The following is a 9,855-nucleotide window of genomic DNA, read 5'->3' as shown; positions in this document are numbered from 1 at the left end:
TTAGATAGCCTCATCCACCAGAGGGCAGACAGCAGAAGAAAGATGAACTACAATCTTGCAGCCTGTGGAACAAAAATCACATTCACAGAAAGATAGACAAGATGAAAAGGCAGAGGGTTATGTACCAGATGAAGGAACAAGATAAAACCCCAGAAAAACAACTAAATGAAACAGAGATAGGCAATCTTCCAGAAAAAGAATTCAGTATAATGATAGTGAAGATGATCCAGGACCTCGGAAAAAGAATGGAGGCAAAGATCGAGAAGATGCAAGAAATATTTAACAAAGATCGAGAAGAATTAAAGAACAAACAGAGATGAACAATACAATAACTGAAATGAAAACTACACTAGAAGGAATCAGTAGCAGAATAACTGAGGCAGAAGAACGGATAAATGAACTGGAAGACAGAATGGTGGAATTCACTGCTGCGGAACAGGATAAAGAAATAAGAATGAAAAGAAATGAAGACAGCTTAAGAGACCTCTGGGACAACATTAAACGCAACAACACTCGCGTTATAGGGGTCCCAGAAGTAGAAGAGAGAGAGAAAGGACCCAAGAAAATATCTGAAGAGATTATAGTCGAAAACTTCCCTAACATGGGAAAGGAAATAGCCACCCAAGTCCAGGAAGCACAGAGAGTCCCATACAGGATAAACCCAGGAGAAACAGGTCGAGACACATAGTAATCAAATTGGCAAAAATTAAAGACAAAGAAAAATTATTGAAAGCAGCAAGGGAAAAATGACAAATAACATACAAGGGAACTCCCATAAGGTTAACAGCTGATTTCTCAGCAGAAACTCTACAAGCCAGAAGGGAGTGGCATGATATACTTAAAGTGATGAAAGGGAAGAAACTACAACCAAGATTACTCTACTCAGCAAGGATCTCATTCAGATTCGATGGAGAAATCAAAACCTTTACACCAAGCAAAAGCTAAGAGAATTCAGCACCACCAAACCAGCTCTACAACAAATGCTAAAGACACTTCTCTAAGTGGGAAACACAAGAGAAGAAAAGGACCTACAAAAACAAACCCAGGGGCTTCCCTGGTGGCACAAGTGGTTGAGAGTCCGCCTGCTGATGCAGGGGACACGGGTTCGTGCCCCGGTCTGGGAAGATCCCACATGCCGTGGAGCAGCTGGGCCCGTGAGCCGTGGCCACTGAGCCTGCGTGTCCGGAGCCTGTGCTCTGCAACGGGAGAGGCCACAACAGTGAGAGGCCCGCGTACCGCAAAAAAAAAAAAAAAAAAAAAAAGCAATATAGAAAATGGTCATAGGAACATACATACCGATAATTACCTTAAACGTGAATGGATTAAATGCTCCAACCAAAAGACACAGGTTTGCTGAATGGATACAAAAACAAGACCCATATATATGCTGTCTACAGGAGACCCACTTCAGACCTAGGGACACATACAGACTGAAAGTGAGGGGATGGAAAAAGATATTCCATGCAAATGGAAATCAAAAGAAAGCTGGAGTAGCAATAATCATATCAGATAAATTAGACTTTAAAATAAAGAATGTTATAAGAGACAAGGAAGGACACTACATAATGATCAAGGGATCAATCCAAGAAGAAGATATAACAATTATAAATATATATGCACCCAACATAGGGGCACCTCAATACACAAGGCAACTGCTAACAGCTATAAAAGAGGAAATTGACAGTAACACAATAATAGTGGGGGACTTTAACACCTCCTTACACCAATGGACAGATCATCCAAACAGAAAATTAATAAGGAAACACAAGCTTTAAATGACATAATACACCAGATAGATTTAATTGATATTTATAGGACATTCCATCCAAAAACAGCAGATTACACTTTCATCTCAAGTGCGCACGGAACATTCTCCAGGATAGATCACATCGTGGGGCACGAATCAAGCCTCAGTAAATTTAAGAAAATTGATATCATATCAAGCCATCTTTTCTGACCATAACACTATGAGATTAGAAATTAATTACAGGGAAAAAAACGTAAAAAACACAAACACATGGAGGCTAAACAATACGTTACTGAAAAACCAAGAGATTACTGAAGAAATCAAAGAGGAAATCAAAAAATACCTAGAGACAAATGACAATGAAAACACGATGACCCAAAACCTATAGGATGCAGCAAAAGCAGTTCTAAAAGGGAAGTTTATAGCTATACAAGCCTACCTAGAGAAACAAGAAAACTGTCAAATAAACAATCTAATCTTACACCTAAAGAAACTAGAGAAAGAAGAACAAACAAAACCCAAAGTTAGCAGAAGGAAAGAAATCATAAAGACCAGAGCAGAAATAAATAAAATAGAAACAAAGAAAATAGCAGAGATCAATAAAACTAAAAGCTGGTTCTTTGAGAAGATAAACAAAATTGATAAACCATTAGTCAGACTCATCAAGAAAAGGAGAGAGCGGACTCAAATCAATAAAGTTAGAAATGAAAAAGGAGAAGTTACAACAGACACCACAGAAATACAAAGCATCCTAAGACATTACTACAAGCAACTCTACTGCAATAAAATGGACAACCTGGAAGAAATGGACAAATTCTTAGAAAGGTATAACCTTCCAAGACTGAACCAGAAAGAAATAGAAAATATGAACAGACCAATCATAAGTAATGAAATTGAAAGTGGGATTAAAAATCTTCCAACAAACAAAAGTCCAGGACCAGACGGCTTCACAGGTGAACTCTATCGAACATTTACAGAAGAGCTAACACCCATCCTTCTCAAACTCTTCCAAAACACTGCAGAGTAAGGAACACTCCCAAACTCATTCTATGAGACCACCATCACCCTGATACCAACACCAGACAAAGATACTACAAAAAAAGAATATTACAGACTAATATCACTGACGAATATAGATGCAAAAATCCTCAACAAAACACTAGCAAACAGAATCCAACAACACATTAAAAGGATCATATACCATGATCAAGTGGGATTTATCCCAGAGGTGCAAGGATTCTTCAATATATGCAAATCAATTAATGTGATACACCATATTAACAAATTGAAGAAGAAAAACCATATGATCATCTCAATAGATGCAAAAAAGCTTTTGACAAAATTCAACACCCATTTATGATAAAAACTCTCCAGAAAGTGGGCATAGAGGGAACCTACTTCAACATAATAAAGGCTATATATGACAAACCCACAGCAAACATCATTCTCAATTGTGAAACACTGAAAGCATTTCCTCTAAGATCAGGAACAAGACAAGGATGTCCACTCTCACCACTATTATTCAACATAGTTTTGGAAGTCCTAGCCACGGCAATCAGAGAAGAAAAAGAAATAAAAGGAATACAAATTGGAAAAGAAGAAGTAAAACTGTCACTCTTTGCAGATGACATGATACTATACACAGAGAATTCTAAAGATACCACCAGAAACCTACTAGAGCTAATCAATGAATCTGGTAAAGTTGCAGGATACAAAATTAATGCACAGAAATCTCTTGCATTCCTATACACTAATGATGAAAAATCTGAAAAATAAATTAAGGAAACACTCCCATTTACCATTGCAACAAAAAGAATAATATACCTAGGAAAAACCTACCTAGGGAGACAAAAGACCTGTATGCAGAAAACTATAAGACACTGATGAAAGAAATTAAAGATGATACCAACAGATGGAGAGATATACCATGTTCTTGGATTGGAAGAATCAATATTGTGAAAATGACTCCATTACCCAAAGCAATCTACAGATTCAATGCAATCCCTATCAAATTACCAATGGCATTTTTTACAGAACTAGAACAAAAAATCTTAAAATTTGTATGGAGACACAAAAGACCCTGAATAGCCAAAGAAGTCTTGAGGGAAAAAAACGGAGCTGGAGGAATCAGACTCCTTGACTTCAGACTATACTACAAAGCTACAGTAATCAAGACAATATGGTACTGGCACAAAAAAAGAAACATAGATCAATGGAACAAGATAGAAAGCCCAGAGATAAACCCATGCACCTATGGTCAACTAATCTATGACAAAGGAGGCAAGGATATACAATGGAGAAAAGACAGTCTCTTCAATAAGTGGTGCTGGGAAAACTGGACAGCTACATGTAAAAGAATGAAATTAGAACACTCCCTAACACCATACACAAAAATAAACTCAAAATGGATTAGAGACCTAAATGTAAGACCGGGCACTATAAAACTCTTAGAGGAAAACATAGGAAGAACACTCTTCGACATAAATCACAGCAAGGTATTTTTTGATCCACCTCCTAGAGTAATGGAAATAAAAACAAAAACAAACAAATGGGACCCAATGAAACTTAAAAGCTTTTGCACAGCAAAGGAAATCATAAACAAAACAAAAAGACAACCCTCAAAATGGGAGAAAATATTTGCAAACAAATCATCGGACCAAGGATTAATCTCCAAAATATATAAACAGCTCATGCAGCTCAATATTAAAAAAACAAACAATCCAATCCAAAAATGGGCAGAAGATCTAAATAGACATTTCTCCAAAGAAGACATACAGATGGCCAAGAAGCGCATGAAAAGCTGCTCAACATCACTAATTATTAGAGAAATGCAAATCAAAACTACAGTGAGGTATTACCTCACACCAGTTAGAATGGGCATCATCAGAAAATCTACAAACAACAAATGCTGGAGAGGGTGTGGAGAAAAGGGAACCCTCTTTCAGTGTTGGTGGGAATGTAAATTGATACAGCCACTATGGAGAACAGTATGGAGGTTCCTTAAAAAACTAAAAATAGAATTACCCTATGATCCAGCAATCCCACTACTGGGCATATACCCAGAGAAAACCATAATTCAAAATGCACCCCAATATTCATTGCAGCACTATTTACAATAGCCAGGTCATGGAAGCAACCTAAATGCCCATCGACAGATGAATGGATAAAGAAGATGTGATATATATACAATGGAATATTACTCAGCCATAAAAAGGAACAAAACTGGGTCATTTGTAGAGACGTGGATGGATCTAGAGACTGTCATACAGAGTGAAGTAAGTCAGAAAGAGAAAAAACAAATATCATATATTAACGCATATATGTGGAACCTAGAAAATGGTACAGATGAACCGGTTTGCAGAGCAGAAATTGAGACACAGAAGTAGAGAAAAAACATATGGACACCAAGGGGGGAAAGCGGCCAGGGGGGTGGGGTGTGATGAATTGGGAGATTGGGATTGACATGTATACACTGATGTGTATAAAATGGATGACCAATAAGAACCTGCTGTATAGAAAAATAAATTAAATTAAATAATAAAAAAAAAAGCGAGACCATGGCTTTCTTCTACAGTGATTCAAATTGGCTTTTGGACATGAGACCCAGAGTTTTTCCTATTGTAATAGAGCAAGTAATCTTTTAGTAGGAGGCCATCTATTTCATTCCTAGGGACACTGTGACAATTAGCCAAGGCCAAAGATCCCTGTGGGTCAAATACTGTGATATCCAATTCACCCTGCCATCCATTATGATACCTGTACCCAGCTAAGTCTTTGGCAGTTAAGTACTTGCACTTGGCCTCTGTTCTTCTGGGATCCCATCATCCCCAGTGGATTCAAGGAGCCAGTCTCAATGGTGGAATCTCCCATCCTCATATGTGACCAACAGAGGAGAGCCACAACAGGGCTTTTCAAGGATACTACTGCTCCCCCCACTAATGAATTCCCCAATGTTGTAGGGAAAGGAAAGTCCTCTGGGCGCCCCCCTTGGGGAATGTAGTGGGTGGGTGGGCATGCAGGTTGTCAATAATAACTCTCTTCCAACATCTCCCATAAGCCTTTTGATTCCTTCCTTTATAACACAATAGGGAAGATGCTCATCACTGAGTCTCAATTTCACTCAAACAGCTAAGTAAACTATAGTCATAACCAGCTGTACAAACCAATACATTAAGCCCATAATCTCAGGTAAGGTACTTGTATCAATAAATTCAACTTTTATTGAATGTATTCAACTGTCCTTCTTGGTCTAACGCCCTTAGAATCCATTCCTGCACATACTCCCCGGGATGCTGCAATGTAGTTTAGCAAACTCTTGCCATTCTTTCAGTGTAGAAGCTGTATCTTCCCAGATCACACTCTGTACTTGCCCTGTTTGAACATGTGGAGCTCTGATGCCAGTTGTGAGTCTACTGGCCATAAGAGGGGGCAGGGTTAAGTCTTGAGGAGAAAAGGTATCCCTTGCAAGATAACTGCCCTGGGTGACCTTATCAAAGTGTCCTTAAGCAAGGGAAAGTGAGTATTCCCACACATAACTTGCAAGCTGCTTCCACTGGTAGGGGAGGCTCAGAATAACTCAGAGGCTCCAAACTTTCAGCTTCATCTGAGCCCACCAGATATCCCCATTTTAACTCTCTCTTTTTTTGGAGGCACAAATATGACAAATTTTTTATTTCAAAGTCTCAAATTTTGACCAGCAGAGCACCACTGACATGGGCACCCTGATAGAACTTTATGATTTGGTTACCGGAAATGATTATGCCACATATAATTAAGGCTAACCAATCAAAATCCAAGTTCCCACTCCTTCCTAATCAATGGCCTAACTTTCACACAAGAGATTGGCAAGGCTGTAAATTCAACTCACTTTGTAATTATGCAAACCACACAATTAAATTTTATGTCATTGGGGCTTCCCTCGTGGCGCAGTGGTTGGGAGCCTGCCTGCTAATGCTGGGGACACGGGTTCGAGCCCTGGTCTGGGAGGATCCCACATGCTGCGGAGCAACTAGGCCCGTGAGGCACAACTACAGAGCCTGCGCTCCGCAACAAGCAAGGCCGCGATAGTGAGAGGCTCGTGCACAGCAGTGAAGAGTGGCCCCTGCTTGCCACAACTAGAGAAAGCCCTCGCACAGAAACGAAGACCCAACACAGCAAAAATAAATTAATTAATAAATTTTATGTCATTTTCAGCAATATTTACCCTAATTTACCTTATTTATTTATAAGAAATAAATTTATTATTTTAGTAAATAATTTATATTATTATTGGTGCTTATTTCTAGTTAAGCTCTCTGGTTCTCTGATTGTGACCCATCTTTAAGGGTTGTTTCTTGAGACCACTCCACTTAGGGTCTAATCAGGTGGGAAAAAAGGAAGTTAACGTAAAGAATTGTTAACTAGGTAATTTGGAGGTAGCAACTGCAGGAAGCAGCTACCACTATCAGGACTAGAAAAACAAAGGGAGGGACTTCACTGGTGGTCCAATGGCTAAGACTGCACTCCCAATGCAGGGGGCCCAGGATCGACCCCTGATCAGGGAACTAGATCCCACGTGCCATAACTAAAAGATCCCACGTGCCGCAACGAAGATCCCATGTACCACAACTAAGACCTGGAGCTGCCAAATAAATAAATAAATAAATAAATAAATTTTTAAAAGGGAAAGGTTGGAATTATTTAAACTTAGTAGCATATGGCATGAGCTCTTAGAGCTGAAACTCACACCTCTGCAGTGGGTAGCTGATTGCCTGGTGTCTCTGAGCTTGGAGAAGGGTTCCTGGTGGGCTGGGGCACTCCATTCTGGATGGGCCTGTGTGATCCCCAGCACCTCCGCCCAGCCCTCAGCCTCCCAGCGGCTGCTCTCTGCGGAGCCTCCGGGTCTCACCCTGCACCTGTGTGGTTCAGGATCAGCCAAAGGTTGAAGGGGAATTTCTACACCGACTTCCAGGGTTCCCTCTCTGTGGTTCCTCCCTCTTTTGTGGCTGCCTCCCCACAAAACCCAGCTACCTGAGCCCTGAACTCTGATCTCTGCCTCATCTGTCCAGGAGACCTTCTGCCATCTGCTTGGCCTACACCTCCCCATACTGTGGCCTGGGAAACCTATCTAGGAGGAACGTCTGGGTAGATGTGGGGCTCACGTTATATGTGTCCCCTCTCAAGGATCACAGCCCCACGATGGAAAATACTATCCAGTGCCTGCACACAGCTGTTTTCTTTATCTGTCCAGGTTTTATAGTTTTTTATGGCAGGAGGGCAAAGCCCTCTACCATTTTACTTTGGCTGCTCAGCATCCGAGGCCCCATCTTTGCAGAGCTCTACATCTTGTATGTTCCCTCTTACACAGTACTGGGTTGAAATCTGTGTCCCTAGAACTCCCACCCCTCATTCATGGGCTTCTCTCTGGAAACCCACCTCTCCTTCCACTCTGGAATGGTCCAGCAGAGGCCTGGAGACAGGGCTTTCATATTCCCTCAGCCTGGGTGGGGACCTTCTATGCCTGGCCTGATTGTCATGCTTGAGATTCAAGGGTATGGCCTGTGGATGGAGGGCCCTCTGCTCACGTGAGCCCCTCTCCACTCCCGGAGGGCAGGTTAGATATGAACGGAGCCATTCATATCTACATTCACAGGAGGAGTGAATCGGTTGGGACGTTCACACCCATGTTAGCAGCTGCTGGGTGTGTGTGCATCCACCCTGAGTGGGGCATTAGCCAGCTTTCCCTGTGTGCCCGCTGGGAGCAGAGGAGGTAGACACTCACGCCGTGGGAGCTCATACCTGCCACGTGGCAGAGGTGCCTCAACCCCCTTTCCTGCCGGGAGAATTCATCTCCATTTTTCCCATAATCCTATGGGCCCACAGGTGTTGGCCACAGTGTTAACTGGTGCTCTGGAAACCAGAGTTCACTGGGCTATGGGCTCGCAGGCAACTTTTAAAAGGAAATGAAAAAAAAAAAAAAAAAAAAGAAATGGATGCCTATCAACTTCAAAGCTTTGGAATGTTTTCTCCGACCAGATACCACAGGCTCAGTGTTGGAAAATGAGTCTTCTGTTTTAATTCTGAGTCATGCTTACAGAATGCTCTTCCTACTACTTAAAAGGCATGTAGATCATTGTAAATGTGCCTCTGTGACTGTGTATCCCAACCTGCACTAAGCACACATTAACTTCATCATTATGACACCATTCAATTACTGCACTCTCAATGTTTGCATTAAAAGCTGGCAAATCATTCCTGTGTACATTTATTTGCCAATCACGATCAGCTTTTGTCCAGTCCAGGTCTCAGGGCACTGTACCATGGGAATCATGGCTCAGTTTGAAGGACTTAGACATCCTCTCACCCAATCCCTGATGCTTTGATCCCCTCCACACTCCTTGCCATCCTTGAACTCCTCCACTGACAGGGAGCTCACTACCTCTGGAGCAGTCCATTCTCACTTTGGACAGCCATACCCATTTGAAAGTTTGAACTCACTAGGAAGGCTGTTTCTGAAAACCAGCATGGAGCTTATCTCTTTTGTTTTCAAGCCCTGCTTTGTTCCGTCTAACATTATAATTGTTTCCTTTACATCATTAAACTATCTTGAATTTCTGCACGTATACAAAACCACATATTTACAAATATGCCTTCATACTAGACATGCAATTTATCATTGCTATTTCACTAAATATATTACAAACATCTTTTCATTGTAATTAAGCTATCTCTCCTTCTTCATTTTCAATGCCCAGATAATCCTTTATTGTTGGATATACCATAATTTATTTAATCATTGCCTATCAGTGGGCATTTAGGTTTTTTCCAATATTTTGTTGTAGTGACCAACTCCAGAATGAAATCTTCACACATAGTGATATTTCCTTAGGAGAGGCTTATAGAAGGGTGTAGAAGGTCAAGGGGTGTGAGCACTTTTAAAGACCATTCCAGGTAAAGACAGCAGCCTCCTGGTTGAAATCAATTGTTAATAAGTAGTGAGAGCCATGTCGAGTGCTATACCAACATTATTATATTTAGTCCTTATCACCATCTACCACCACTCCCATGGTGCTTGCCTGTACCTGTTTTATGTATCTGCTTGCAAGGGAAGAGCTGGAGCAGGCCAGGCA

The sequence above is a fragment of the Hyperoodon ampullatus genome (assembly GCF_949752795.1).
Source record: "Hyperoodon ampullatus genome assembly, chromosome: 6".
Taxonomy (NCBI): Eukaryota; Metazoa; Chordata; class Mammalia; order Artiodactyla; family Ziphiidae; genus Hyperoodon; species Hyperoodon ampullatus.
The sequence above is the reverse complement of the archived record's forward strand: the minus strand, read 5'-3'. Positions refer to the sequence as shown.